Below are 16063 nucleotides of genomic sequence, written 5' to 3' on the forward strand. Positions count from 1 at the left end.
AATGGGCAGCAATGTTCTTTTTGGAGAGCAGTTGCTTTCTCATTGAGCAATCCTGACATGCACACCATTGGTATTTATTGTTGTTCTGATGATGGACTTATGAACATTAACATTAGCTAATGTAAGAGAAGATTTAAGTGCTTAGAGGCTACCTTGAGATCATGTGTGGCCTCACAGACTTTTATAGACTTTGCTCTTGGAGTGATCTTTGTTGGCAGACCACTCCTAGGGAGGGTAGTAATGGTTTTCAATTTCCTCCATTTGAAAACAATCTGACTGTGGATTGGTGGAGTCCAAACACTTGAGATAGATTTGTAAGCTTTTATAGCCTGATGATCTTCAGAAGAACTGCTGATTTTTCTCAGAAATCTCCTTTATTCGCTCTAGGACACACTGCCACAAAAGTCTGCTGTGAAGATCAGACTTTTATAGATCCCAGTTCTTTAAATAAAACAGGCAGCCCGATTGTCATCCCATTGATTGAAAGCAGTAGACACTAATTTCCCCTTCAAATAATCAGCTAATCCTAAAAGGTTCACATACTTTTGTCACTCAGACATGCGATATTAGATCAACAAAGCAACAAAGCCAACACCGCACATTACCAAAAGAATACCATACCCACAGTGAAGCATGGTGGAGGCAGTTTTATGTTTTGGGGGATGTTTGACAGCTGGAACTGGGGCCCTCAAGGTGGAGGGAATTATGAACAGTTCCAAATATCAGTCAATTTTGCAAACAAACCCTTCAGGCCTCTGCTAAGAAGCTGAATATGAAGAGGAATTTCACCTTTCAGCAAGACAACAACCCTAACAAAAGAATGCGAGAAGATCAAAGTTTTGGAATGGTCCATCCAAAGCCCAGACCTGGAACCAATTGAAAATGTGTGGGTTGACCTGAAGAGGGCTGTACACAGCAGATACCCTCAATATCTGACAGATTCTTACCCAAAAAGACTGAATGCTGTCATAAATTAAAAGGGTATTTCAACAAAGTATTACTGTATTTTTCAGACTATAAGTCGCACTTTTTTCCTCCAAAACTTTGGAGGAAAGTGGGGGGGTGCGTATTATAGTCCGAACCTTCTAATTTAATGTCTTGTGGCTGTGGGTGGTGAGGGGAGCGGGGCATAGGAGGCAGAAGCGGCTGCTGCACCCTACACTGTCCCCGCTGCTAAAGAAAATGAATACCAGGAAGAGGGGTGCAATGCATACCAGGATGAGGGATATTAGTACAGAATTGGGGGATATTACCCATATAACTGTTAGCAGCAGTCCCCCTCCCCCATAACAGTGCATCATGACCACATTTTTTGCTTAATTTTTTTTTCTACATTCCTCCTCTAAAACCTAGGTGCGTCTTATGCTCCGGTGCGTCTCATAGTCCGAAAAATATAGTAGTTTAAGGCCACGACCCCACTATCAGTATTTGGTCAGTATTTTTTTCTCAGGAGTGGGAGCCAAAACCAGGAGTGGGTGATAAATGCAGAATTGGTGACTTGCTTCTATTAGACCTTTTCTCTGATTGTTCCTCACCTGGTTTTGGCTCCCACTCCTGAGAAAAAATACTGACCGAATACTGACCAAATACTGATAGTGGGGCCGTGGCCTAAGTGTGTGCATATTTATACAAACATTTTAGTTATTTTTTGCAGTGTGTTTTTTTCACCTTCTCATTGCACTTTCTCGTGTGCATGAGAAGGAAACGCTGAAAAAAAGAAATGCTGCAAACACGCAACATGTGAAAGTATCTTTAGCTAACCACATTGGCCAGCGCTTGGTTATAATAAAAAAAAAGCTGTTACCCACCCTCCTCAAGTACAGCTCTGCCATTGCAGGACCGCGAGTGCCAATATGGGCCGTGAGTATAAGCTTTTTTATTTTATCGGGCCAAACATTTAGATCAAGAAGGGGTTGTCCTAGTCGTGGTAGTAGTAGTTTCTGTGTGCATCTACAGTGTTTCCCCGAAAATAAGACAGGGTCTTCTATTATTTCTTGCTCCGAAAGATGGGTTAGGGTTTATTTTCAGGGGATGTCTTAGTTTTTTTCCCCATGAACAACAATCCACAATTCTTCCTGAACAAGGTATCAACATTTATTCAAATCTAATGTCATCACACACACTGCAAATACACATGCATTGCACGTAGGGTACATACCACCCTGTCTCCTCTTCAGTGCCTCTAGACACCCGCATTTAAAGGACCTTTAGCTCCGCTCCGGTCCCTGTGATGTCACCAAAGGTCCTAGGCAATCTTAACCTCGGAAGGGAAACGCTTGGTGCCCCCTAAGACTCTGCTGGTGACCCTGGACAATTGTCTAGTGTTACCCCCTCCTAAACACTGGCCCTGACTGTAACTAGGGCTTATTTTTGAAGTAGGGCATATACTTCAATCATACTCCAAAAATCATGCTAGGGCTTATTTTTGGGGAAATACGGTATCTAACATTTTTAAACCCAGGTTTTTAGACAACCTAAAAAATAAAAAATTTGGATTAGCCGAGCATTAGAGATGGTGCAAATAGATTCCAAAACCAGATATAGCGGCCATATCGGTAATAAGTTGCTGCCGACAGGGCTGTGGAGTCGGTATAAAATGGACAGACTACGACTCCTAAAATATATAATAAATTGGGTACAGTAGTTCAATGCAGTTTGTGGGGAATATTTTTTCATAAGAATTTGGGAAAGTTATGAAATGTCCTATAAATATCTGTCCTATTCCTGATCTAAGGGTCTAGACTTTTAGCTGAGATAAATCTGTGCTACAGTAAATTTATCACTTAAACATGAGGCATGTATGAGGGAGTCGGAGTCGTGGAAATTGAGAAGTCGGAGGTTTGGCTTACAGACTTTACAGCCCTGGCTGCCGAGATGAAGCCCTACAAACTGCCTCTTACATGACGGCATACTCGACTCCTCTTGATTAGCCATCCTGGTGCAATGGTATCCTTGCGGTGTTCTGCACATGCGACGTTGCACCAGGCCGCCTAAAAGAGTCGCAGATGCTGGCAGGTCAGAGGCGGATCGTAGGGCTCCCATCTGACGGACAGATTACTGATGTGGCTGCTGGACCAGATCCTGCAAATCGATTTGCATTCTCTCTGTCAATTAGATTTATTTTACAAGGGAGAGCAAAATAAACTCCAGTACAGATCTATGTAGAAACATGACAACAGGCATCGGGCTACCTTAGGCCTCATTCAGACGTTCGTGTTGTATCTTTTTTTTTCATGGATAGTACATGTACCCATTATAATCAAAAGGTGCTATTCACATGTATGTTTTTTTTTCAGGCAGCATGGATGACACGGGCAATACAAGTCTATGGGTCCGTGAAAAACATGTACAGCCCACAGATGGCATCAGTGTGTCGTCCATGTGCTGTCTGTTTAAAGCACCATTCCAGTTTTTTGTTTTGTTTAGTGCTGGAGTGACGCTTTAAATGTAAGCCGCCTGCCCCCTTTCTTATACTCACCTTCTACTGACACTGCTCCAGTCCCTCGGCACCATATGGTGCCCGTAAATTTTGACTGGCTGGAAGTCAGAAGTTACATCACAAGAGCTCAATGCAAGACTATAAGAGCCAGAACGAAGCTCTCATAGAGATGTATTGAAAAGTGACCTCCGGCTCCTCCAGCAAAAACTTGAACTGTCGGCAGGTCACTTTTCGCCAGAGACCGAAAGGAGCGACGCTTGAAAAGGATGAAGGCAGCAGGTGAGTATGAGACAGGGGAATTACATTTATGGCACCACTCCAGCAGTGCATTAAAAAAAATGCTGGAGTGGTGCTTTAAATATGGAAAAGGATAGAAGCTTTGTAATTTATTTATATATCCATCCATCCGTGAAAAACAGACAGCCACACTGATGTTAAATACGGACCATTGACACAAAACACTGACACTAGTAACAATTATTTCACGTACATGTTTAAACACGGATGTGTGAATGAGGCCTTACACATATTAAGCCACCCATAAACCTTTAATAGCATTGAAGAGGTTGTCCACTACTTTTACACTGATGCCCTATCCAGGGCTGTGGAGTCAGAGCACATTTTGGTGGAGTCAGTATAAAATGGACCAACTCTGACTCCTGAAATATATAATAAATTGGGTACAGTAGTTCAATGCAGAATGTGGGGAATATTTTTTCATAAGAATTTGGGAAAGTTATGAAATGTCCTATAAATGTCTGTCCTATTCCTGATCTAAGGGTCTAGACTTTTAGCTGAGATGAATCTGTGCTACAGTAAATTTATCACTTAAACATGAGCCATGTATGAGGGAGTCGGAGTCATGGAAATTGAGGAGTCGGAGGTTTGGCTTACCGACTCCACAGCTCTGTCCTATCCACTACATGTAGACGGCCAGCTCCGCAAGACAGTGCTGCCACCGATGCCAGCTGATCAGCGGGGGTGCCAGCGGATAGGGCATCAATGTAAAAGTAGTGGACAACCTCTTTAAGTCTAACTCATTTTGTCAACAGGTATTTCTTCTGCCCCCTCCCCCCCCAATACCCTTGAGCTAGACTGAGTGTGTATGTGTTTTTATTTGCCAGTGGGGGGGTAAGACACTGTCAGGCTCTTCTGGTAGCAGCTTATCTCCCAAGGGAACAAAAGGATCACACTGAAATTCAACATTCCTCTTCCCCTGACATCATCTATCGGGGGAGGGTCCGAAGTCCCTTATAATCAACAGTCAATTTTATCTAATGTGTATGGGGAGCTTTAAATTATCATTACACTCAGAGACAATGACTTTTTGATTTTAAGTGCTGAGAATTTAGGTGGCTATACACATTATGTAGACGTCAGCTGATCCAGGCAACTATGTAATGTTTCCTGACTTTCCTTTCATGACAGATGTCTAGAAAAAAGTATCAAGAATGTTGGACTACCACTCCTTTGTTCTCACAGGAGATGTAACACTTACCATGGTGTCTGCCAGTGGCTCATCCCCCTCTCCCCACTGAGAACACACATGCATGCACCGTCTTTCATATTACTGAGCGTACATGCACGTCTGCTTGCTGGATAAACTTGTACATTTGGGCACATTTCCATGACCAAGTTAAAGAGAACCTTTCAGCTCTCCTGACAAATATTACTGCTTTTAAGAGAACTCTGAATCATTGAATAGAACATAGATTGTATCTTTCCTCTGTTACTCCTCCTGGAAATTAACTGTATTATATCATAAGGGTATGTTCACAATATGTTTGATGTGGATTTTATTTTTTTCTATGGGGTGCTTTTTCGATTTCAACTGGTTGAGAAGTTTAGAGCATTTTTTAAGCAGAAAATGCCTCAAGAATTGGCATGCTGTTATTTTTCCACATGGAATAATAATACAGCAACAAAAGCACTATGGGTGAGTTTTCTCAGTGCAAGGAATGGGAAGGGTATTCAAAGAGTACCCTCTGTTCTAAAATCACATGAAAACCTGCTTCAGTGTGAACATTGTCTAATTGAAGCACAGACTTATGCCCCTTGTCAAAAGAGTGTGCCCCTACATAAACTAATAGCATCAGTGCTGGTTGGACATGGTCAGTACGTGTGTGGGGACACTACTTTGACTAGAGGAAATACACAACTTCAATGAAGAGTTGCTCCGCACATTTATAGGAGACCCTACCCCACGCTCCCAGCATGCAGTCACATCTATGGCATTACAATATATCTGGCTAGTGGGGTGGAACTACTGGGACCCCGCCAATCCCGAAAATGTCCATTCAGTATCTTTACTGCCCAGAGATGTCCCTGCCACCTGCTGAGCAGAGATTTGCAAACCAGTGAATGGGGCCCGAGTAGCTCCATGCACAGCGGGTGTTCAGGAGATAGACAATCACTGGCCTAGTGGCCCCTTTATTCTTGGGATTAGTGGGGTCCCAGCAGTAACTGATAAGGGACTGGGAGCACAGACTAGAGATAAAACTTCTATACTACCAGTTGGATGTGGTCGGCCTCTGCACAAGGGGGCACCCTGTTCTCAGGGTCGGCTGGGTCACCATGGTTGGCCCCTTGCTGGTAAGACATTTCTAAAATGTTATCAGTACAGTAAAGGGATTTTATCAATATACACTGGGCACGAGAGGGATTTCTGCTGCTGTCCTGGGCTTCCATCGCCCTATTTATCATCACCCCAAATATAATGGCAATTTCTGAAAGGAGGAAAGTGGCATTCTCCAAAATCATCTGGCAAAAGGAGTGGAGAGATTTACTGACACTTTAACAACCCTCCAAAAACAACGCGTCCAGGCAGAGGGGTATTGGTGCTGTGTGATAATGGGCACTTCCACCTCAGGCCTATGATAACACAGGGAGGCAGCACACCCGTATACACACGGGGACAGTGCATAGTGCTGCCACCCAGGGGTCAAGAGCGGCGGCTCCCGGGTCAGCTGAATGTAAACAAGGTGACGGCGCGCGGGCCACAGACCGGGAGACAGGAGCGGGGCAACACGTGGAGGAAGACAACACACACGTAGCACACGGCAGGCGGCCGCTCACGTGACTGATATATAGGACGCACTCACCGTGTGCCGGGCTGCTCCTCAGCTCAGCTCACCAGGCAACCAGCGACTGTACCGGCCGCCCCCCGTAACATCGCCACCGTCTGGAGACAAACACTCCGTCCACCGTGAGGTTATTGGTTGGAAGCCGCGTTGTTGTGCTTGTCCGGGATCACACTGGGATGGGAGGGGGTCGTTGCCAGGATCTCCACACAGGGACACAGATTGGTGCAACAACAGGAAGGGAGGGACGGACGGGCTGAGAATGCTGGGAGCTGGCAGCGGTGGGACTGGGAGGAGGCGGGGGTGACAACATCATCTGTGCTGTGCAGTAATGGCCGCTCTGTGATGTGGACTCAGCACTACAAATAAACGAGTGCACTGCTTGTGGGGGTCCTGGCGCTCCCAGGGGGGATTCCTGCTGTGAGCTCCTGTGTCCTGAGGAGTTGTGTCTCAGGAGAGACTGCCCAGAATCCTAGAAGCAGTCCGTGTGCGCGCCACGAGACGGCGGTCCGGAGCCCTTGTGCGCCTCGAGTCGCACACTTAGGCCACGGTCACATGTTCCGTATTTTACATCAGTATTTGTGAGCCGAAACCAGGAGTGGGTGATAAATACAGAAGTGGTGACGTGTTTCTATTATACTTTTCCTCTGATTGTTCCACTCCTGGTTTTGTCTTACAAATACTGACCAAATACTCAACATGTGCACGTGGCCTAAAAGCTGGACTTTGGACCATGCCCCGGCTGCTGCTCCTGTGAATGTCCTGTGCCAGCCTCTATTGTTCTGTGAATTACACACTCGGTTAGGTCCATGCTTCATTGCTTATAATACAAATGGCCGCTTACAATACACCGCCACACACTTGTGTTTATCCCCCTTCTATAAAGGTCCATTTACACTGCAGGATTATAGCGACCATGGATTCCTAGGGACTGCCAGTCATTCAACAGACGAACAAAATGCTCATTCCTCCTATGAAATGATCTTTAGGTTTGCCCATAAGATCATCGTTCTCAGCAGCATATACACTGTGTGCCGAATTATTAGGCAAATGAGTATTTTGGTCACATGATACTTTTTATACATGTTGTCCTACTCCAAGCTGCATAGGCTTGAGAGCCAACTACCAATTAAGTAAATCTGGTGATGTGCATCTCTAATGAGGAGGGGTGTTGACTAATGACATCAACACCCTATATAAGGTGTGCTAAATTATTAGGCAACTTCCTTTCCTTTGGCAAAATGGGTCAGAAGAGAGATTTGACGGGCTCTGAAAAGTCCAAAATTGTGAGATGTCTTGCAAAGGGATGCAGCAGTCTTGAAATTTCCAAACTTTTGAAGCGTGATCACCGAACAATCAAGCGTTTCATGGCAAATAGCCAACAGGGTCGCAAGAAGCGTGTTGGCCAAAAAAGGCGCAAAATAACTGCCCATGAATTGAGGAAAATCAAGCGTGAAGCTGCCAAGATGCCATTCGCCACCAGTTTTGCCATATGTCAGAGCTGCAACGTTACTGGAGTATCAAAAAGCACAAGGTGTGCGATACTCAGGGACATGGCCAAGGTAAGGAAGGCTGAAAAAACGACCACCTTTGAACAAGAAACATAAGATAAAACTTCAAGAATGGGCCAAGAAATATCTTAAGACTGATTTTTCAAAGGTTTTATAGACTGATAAAATGAGAGTGACTCTTGATGGGCCAGAGGCTGGATCAGTAAAGGGCAGAGAGCTCCACTCCGACTCAGACGCCAGCAAGGTGGAGTTGGGGTACTGGTATGGGCTGGTATCATCAAAGTTGAACTTGTGGGACCTTTTCAGGTTGAGGATGGAGTGAAGCTCAACTCCCAGACCTACTGCCAGTTTCTGGAAGACAACTTCTTCAAGCAGTGGTACAGGAAGAAGTCGGTATCGTTCAAGAAAAACATGATTTTCATGCAGGACAATGCTCCATCACATGCATCCAACTACTCCACAGCGTGGCTGGCCAGTAAACGTCTAAAAGAAGAAAAAATAATGACATGGCCCCCTTGTTCACCTGATCTGAACCTTATAGAGAACCTGTGGTCCATCATAAAATGTGAGATCTACAGGGAGGGAAAACAGTACACCTCTCAGAACAGTGTCTGGGAGGCTGTGGTGGCTGCTGCACGCAATGTTGATCGAAAACACATCAAGCAACTGAGAGAATCTATGGATGGAAGGCTGTTGAGTGTCATCATAAAGAAAGGTGGCTATATTGGTCACTAATTTATTTATTTATTTTTTTTACATGTCAGAAATGTTTATTTATAAATTTTGTGCACTGATATTGGTTTACCTGGTGAAAATAAACAAGTGAGATGGGATTATATTTGGTTTTATTAAGTTGCCTAATACTTCGGCACAGTAATAGTTACCTGCATAAACAGATATCCTCCTAAGATAGCCAAATCTAAAAAAAAAAAAACCACTCCAACTTCCAAAAATATTAAGCTTGGATATTTATGAGTCTTTTGGGTTGATTGAGAACATAGTTGTTGATCAATAATAAAAATAATCCTCTAAAATACAACTTGCCTAATAATTCTGCACACACTGTAAATTGTGTAAGGTCTTGCTCTGCCGAGAGCAGTGGCAGCCTATGGGCACTGAGTGATTTATTCCTGATTGTTCTGTGTGCAGTAGGTCTGTGCAATCGGTACTAAAATGCCTCCAAGTTGTTGATCAGCAGGGATATAGTGCCGCCAGATATTAGGTGTAAACGCACCTTATCTCCTATGCAACGGACCCTTGGTATGGCTTCCAAGTGAAGTGATTTCACAGGTCGACACATTTTACCCTGATTTCTTAGGACTGCTGTTTTGTACACTGCTTTTAATTAGGGGTGTGCAGGAATAAGATACTTTGAATTCATTAAGTAGCGTATGTCTTGTCTTAACAGTGGTGTGCGCCTCTGGGTTCTTAGACAGAAAAGTCAGTTCAGTTAAAGAATGGAGCCGCCCAAAAACTGGGGTAAAATGCCAAAAGTTATAAAATGTTTGCACAACTTTGCATTGTGCAAAAAATGTACGACTCTTCAAAGTGTAGAACACCAGTTTTCTGACTAAATATTTTGATGTATCAGCCCCGTTGTTCTGTAGACGCACACCTGCCACATAATTTTCATGACAAATTCTCACAATTCCCTTGGCAACAACGATCAGGGTCTGAACACATGGTTGTCAATTTTCTTTTTTTGCCATTGATTAAGCCATTTCCAATACAAAGACTGTTTTACTGTACTACAGTTTTGATAAATGAAGCCCATTAATCATTATCTTGTAACAGAGAAACAGGGCTGTACACGTGTACACACACACACACACGTACCAAAGCATCTAATGTAGGCAGTGTACATTTAGTCTTAAAGGGAACCTGACAGGTTCGCCATGCCCTCCAAACCACCGGCATTTCTCTATTCTTTTATAAACACCCTGCCTAACAAGCCTTTTATAGTGTTTGACATATTAACCGATCTTTAAAAAAGTATTTTTACAGTCCCTTATTAATATGCAAATTAACCTTTTGACTAGTTGATGGGACCTTGGTTTCTCCAGACTAGTCGTCCCACTCAGCATATTATCACACCCCTGTGGGTGTGGTGACATGATTTGCAAGAGGGGCACTGTGCATGTCCTGAAGCAGAGAAGAAGCTTGATCTTTAGCTCCTTTGTTAAAGTCAAGCTTCTTCTCTGCTTCAGGACATGCACAGTGCCCCTCTTGCAAATCATGTCACCACACCCACAGGGGTGTGATAATATGCTGAGTGGGAAGACTAGTCTGGAGAAACCAAGGTCCCATCAACTAGTCAAAAGGTTAATTTGCATATTAATAAGGGACTGTAAAAATACTTTTTTAAAGATCGGTTAATATGTCAAACACTATAAAAGGCTTGTTAGGCAGGGTGTAGAGAAATGCTGGTGGTTTAGAGGGCATGGCGGACCTGTCAGGTTCCCTTTAAATTGAACCAAATATATAATGGGCCTATGGTGTCTGGTAAGTCCTGAGTATGCAGTGTTTTCAATGGGGAGAACAGAGTAAGCATCTATTTACACAGGCTGATCAGCAAGTGAGTATTCATAAGTATGTAAACATGCCGACAAGTGAAGAAAATGCTCATTCGTCATCTGATTGGATCATTCAGGCAGATCCTTAAATCATAATAACATTTGTTCTGCCCCATTTGTGTCGGACCATGTGAAGGAACCATGAAATGAGCGTTGATCGATGTGTCGTGTCGATGTAATCGATGCTCGATTTTGAGAAAAACTTGGCCTGTGTAAACGAGCCGTAAAAAGTACCCATCACCAATCTGTGGCTACCATTTTATTTACCAAAACAATGGGCTGGCACAGATTAGTGATTTTAGTTATTAACATGTATTTTAAAAATTGTTGACCAATGTACGTAATGGCCCTCTAAAGGACTTAACTTTATAGCAAAAGTCAGGGTTTAAACTTCCTGGTTGTAGGATGCCAGCATGCATAGTGGAAGTGCGATATCTTGTATGTTGTCAGGAGATCTCATGCTGTGAACTAAACCAAAAGAGGCCACAGAGGGTTGTGGAATTCTGCTCTGCATGCGGGGATCTCACAACTTGCAAATTCAGACCTAACTTTTGCTAGAAAGTTGCGTTTTTTAGGGGGCCATTAGGAATATTTACAAAAAAAATGTTATGTTAGGGTTTATTTACACAAACCGAGCGGTGGCATGACCTGAATACCTGTTTACACAGGCAGACCCAGGTAAACCATGCGCATTAAGCAACGTATACTAGTGGCTATGGGCTGCCATTGTCCTCGGCACCGCCGATAACGATGATCTTTTATGCTGCGCAAAAGTTAACTTCACCCTATGAACAACGAGCGTTTTGCTCGGCAGTCTGTTTACACTGCAAGGTAATTGTAAAACGTGCGTTTTTAACAATGCTCGTTATTGCAGTGTAAATGCCTTTTGAATTACTAAAATCACCAATCTGCGGCTGCCCATTGAAGTAAAAAGTGCACGCACCAATTGGTTATAGGTACTGTCAGACACGTTTGGCTGCAGCTTATCTCTTTTGGAAATAAAACAATCAGTCATTAACATTCAACATACCTGATTCCTCTCTCTCCCAAAATCATTTGTTTTGGGAGAGTCAGGAGCCCCTCATACACATTAGATATTCAACTGGTCAAGCCAATATTAATCTAATTTGTATGAGGGAATCAAACACCCTGCATACATGAAGCAATGTGGGTAGGTCCCATCCACACAGACATTTGACTACTGAAAAGGACAGATACAAAAGGTATTGAAGGGGGTGCCTCCTGCTGGAAGACCCCATATTTTATTGTTCTTGGGGAAATACAATGTTAGTTTCAAAGTATGACCGTACATCCATTGATCTCATTGAGCACCCTGCGGCATGCAAAATGCCTTGCTATCTGTATTATTATTTTTAGGGTTCTTTCACACAAAGGCTCCAATTCATAACACAGTTTTCACCAGTTTTCTGGTGTAAAATTGCTTGAAATGTTGCAGCATTTTGCATTTGTGCCAAAATTGTGCGATTTTCTAGGATTTTTCTCCAGGTCTGCCACCTTACTGAAAAGTAAGGCAGCTTAACGAAAAGGAGATGGCTGCGCACTGCCCATCAGATTCATCAAAATGTATGCAACAAAAGTGGTGTAAATATCGACAGAAATATACTTCAGACCCTACCTGAAGTACAATTCACACAAATAATGAAGTTGGCACATCTTACTCCAGCTGACCCTTCATCAAGACTGGCATGTAAAATGCTAGTCTTGATTACATGGAGCCATTGGGCCCGATTCCTAATTACATTTGTGCATTTTGTGGGGTTTTTTTACTAGCGTTTTGGTGTTTTTCTGCCTTCTTTTAATTTGCGCCTTTTTAAAAGTCTGTTTTATTTGTGTTCACCTTTTTTTTACAATGTATGCCATCATGGGCCGGGATTGAGGTTTTGAGAGGTCTTTCAATCCATCACTTGCAACTTTTTAAAAAGGTGCAATGTTTTGGCACAAATGTACTCAAGTCCACTCCTGCAATGATCTTATGTATGCCAGATATTTTGGCTCAAATTTTGTGAAATTTTCCGAAAACATGCGACTGTTTGTATTTAATATTTCTTAAACAGGTTAAAGACAAATATAAAGCATTTTTTAAAATTTGTCAAAAATTAATGAACCACGCAAATGATGAATCGGGCCCATTGTGTTTTTAGGATAAATGCCACATTTTTAAGCTCTGTATGACATCTGTTAACCGTATAGAATAGCTTTTTCTGGCATATTTATTTCAGCGAAGCCATTATAGCTTATGGGTGATAGGTGCCTGTGATCGATGTGGTATCCATCACCCATAGGCTATATTGGCATCTGTAAATATATAACAACACCGTGGTATTCCACACTTTAAAGAAATTACCATCACTGTCTCCATTAGGTCTCACAATATATATTCCTTATCAGTATGTTTTTAGCGTGACGGAGATGTTGCCCTTGGTAGGATTTCACCCCAAAGCTGTAAAGAAACAATGCTAACCACTGAGCCACAAGGTGCTGTCATGAAACGCTCATGCAGGGGCAGACATATCATTGTTAAAACCTGTTTAACCGCACTGAGCCAGAGGTGAGGGGGCCCATTTCTATCTCCAAAGCAGGTGGAATTGCACATTACGATGAGCTATTGGACTGTATAGGGCCCATATATTGTTCTTACACAGGGGCCCTCTTCTGTCTGTGTCCCCCAGTGCGCTCAAGAACAGCTCAATACATGCCATTATATTCAGTCTCCAGTTAACGCATACGTTTCTGAAGCTGCGGTGTCTGAAGGTCTGCAAAGGATGGATGGTTGCAGTTTGCATTTGTTTTAGTCTTTTCTCTATGCTATTTATGAACTGTGGAAAAAAAGGCTGGAGGAGGTGCAATAAAACTTGTGCCAGGGAAAACTAGAACAACCCATTGTAATGCTGCTGGTCTGCATACCCTGAAATGTTGGTCAGTGACAAAAGGTCTGGCTCCATCCCACCCCCACTCCTTTGCACACAGCTGTTGCAGTTCCATTGAATTTTGTCAATGAAGAAAAGGGTTGTGGGGGGATAAAAAAGGAAAAACAAACCCTGCTGCAGCCAGTACATATGACTTGTGGTGGTTTCCTTTTCCACAGTGACCCCACACAGTCAGACAACAAAGTCAAGAAGCATCATGGAAAACTGAGTCACTAGATGCTTGCCGAGTATATTCCTACATGATAGTCTTGAGCAAGTCATTTCATATTCCTCTAATATCTAAATCCAGAAAATCTTACAACCATATCCAACTTAAAATAGAGTAGAGGTCATCTGTGACAGACCAATCCTGCATTAGAACTGACCTTGTATGCCATATGGCATAAGAGAAACAATGACAAATTAGCTAATAATTGGCCAAAATCACATTCGACTAAATAGGGTCAGCCGACATTAGACATTAATTCAATGTCTATGGAAGTCTTCAAAGTGAACTGGCTAGAGTAGAACTATGTAGAACTAACTATAGAGTAGAAGTTCCTTTCTTTGGCTGTCCGTGTGCCAGAAATTGAACTCTATTCCTGTGATGATTAGATGTAAAGTTTTGCTTTAATTTGTGCCCAAGTCTAAATTTGTCAGACCTTGGTTATCCATGGTCTCCTCCCAACAAGCAAACAATACATTTATCATCACTTTTGAAAATTGTCAAGAGAAGCAAAAGTTGCACATTTTAGCGCAGAACTTATGTGCAGCAAAAATTTGCAATTTTTTTTAACAAAATACCAATGAAAAGCCTTAATAAAATTAAGAAAAGCCTTAAGTTCCTGTACCTGTTCCTGCATGTGTCCTTTGTGCCACGTGTAAGAAACACAGATCCTAATTCATCATTTGTGGGGGGCTTTACTAGTTTTGTGGTGTTCGTTGCTGTTTTTTATGGCATAAAAATGGTTCTTATAGTTAATTATGTTTGTGTCTTATTCTCTTCTAGCCTCATTCTAAGTCTCAAACACATACATAAACTGACCTCCGGTCCACACCGAAGTTGCTGCAGGTTTCAAATGTGGTCACACAGAGGCGTAGCGGGGTGGGGGGTCAAACATTTGAGTGGGCCCCCAACCAGTAACCCTGATTACAACTATGGTGGCACACTGATATTACCACCATATGATGCCATATAGTGGTAGACACCAGTCCTGCAGAACATACAAGTGATAATAATAATAATAATTTTTATTTATATAACGCCAACATATTCCGCAGCACTTTACAATTAAGTGGGGACATGTACAAACAATAAATTCAATACAAGGTAAAACAGTTACATAAGGAGTGAGGTCCCTGCTCGCAAGCTTACATTCTACAAGGAAATGGGGGGACACAGTAGGTGAAAAGTGCTTGTTATTTCAGGTCTGGCAATTATAATAAATAGGGATTTTAATATAAAGCTGCATGATCCAGTCATCAGCCAGTATGTTTAAGTGCAATACTCAAATATCGAGTGCTGGTATCTTGTGCATGGAGGGTGTGGAGACAGATGAATAGTAGGGAACAGATTCTGAATAATATTTAGAAGGAGGGAACAGGGGAAAGTTAGTTTACTGAGTAGTTGAGGTGGTAGGCTTGTTTAAAGAGATAGGTTTTTAAAGCGCACTTGAAGACGTGGGAGCTAGGCACCAGTCAGATCGCCTGGGGTAGTGCATTCCAGAGAACTGGCGCAGCACGAGATAAGTCTTGGAGACGGAGGTGCAAGGTTCGGATTATGGGGATGTTAGTCTTAGGTCATTTAAGATTACAGTACAGTTATATATTATTATAGTGCCATTTATTTCATGGCGCTTTACATGTGAAAAGGGGTATACACAATAAAAAACATGTACAATAATCTTAAACAATACAAGTCACCGACTGGTACAGGAGGAAAGATGACCCTGCCCGCAAGGGCTCACAGTCTACAAGATAGTAACTTACAGCTGACGTTCTTTCTGATGGAGTCGTTCATGTTTCTCGTCTTTTCCATCTGGCCCAGCCCATCATGACAACTTCTCCAGCCATGACTCGTCTGCAGAAATTACATCAAAGACACATTTGACTTCTCACATTTCCAACACCGTCCCAATCTATTCCCAGTATGCACAAACGCCTCACCCTACTGATACCCTAATACTGAGACACTGCTGCCATATTACTGCGCCTGCTGTTTGGCACAATAACAGCACTCCTCTTACTGGCACACACAGTAATGCCCATCACTGTGCCCCTTATATAATAATAATATCTCCTTTGTGCCCTCTAGATGGTAAAACTGCCCGCTAGAAAATATTAATGCCCTCTGCAAATGCCCTAGAAAACAGTGTCCACATTTTACCCCTTTGACAGCAAAATACTCTGAGTGCCCCTATAATAATAAGACATGAAAAACATAAGTCATATCTCATAAGACCACTATTCACAGGTGTACACCACCAAGAAATTGCATCCACCATCCATCTGCAGCACCTTAGGAAAAACCGGT

At 42.7% G+C, this 16063-nt stretch overlaps 1 protein-coding gene across 3 annotated transcripts in view; it reads right to left on the bottom strand.

The window, feature by feature from the left end:
* Window positions 1-6795, bottom strand: part of HOMEZ (homeobox and leucine zipper encoding) — a 28320-nt gene extending 21525 nt beyond the window's left edge. For all 3 annotated transcript variants that reach the window (XM_073671053.1, XM_073671051.1, XM_073671052.1), the window contains exon 1: window positions 6541-6795. The gene's annotated coding sequence lies outside the window, so the exon portion shown is untranslated. The remainder of the gene's footprint in view (window positions 1-6540) is intronic.
* Window positions 6796-16063: the final 9268 nt, after the last annotated feature.

The sequence above is a fragment of the Phyllobates terribilis genome, unplaced genomic scaffold (genome assembly GCF_046119375.1).
Source record: "Phyllobates terribilis strain yellow unplaced genomic scaffold, ASM4611937v1 Scaffold_1__5_contigs__length_1240528914, whole genome shotgun sequence".
NCBI lineage: Eukaryota > Metazoa > Chordata > Amphibia > Anura > Dendrobatidae > Phyllobates > Phyllobates terribilis.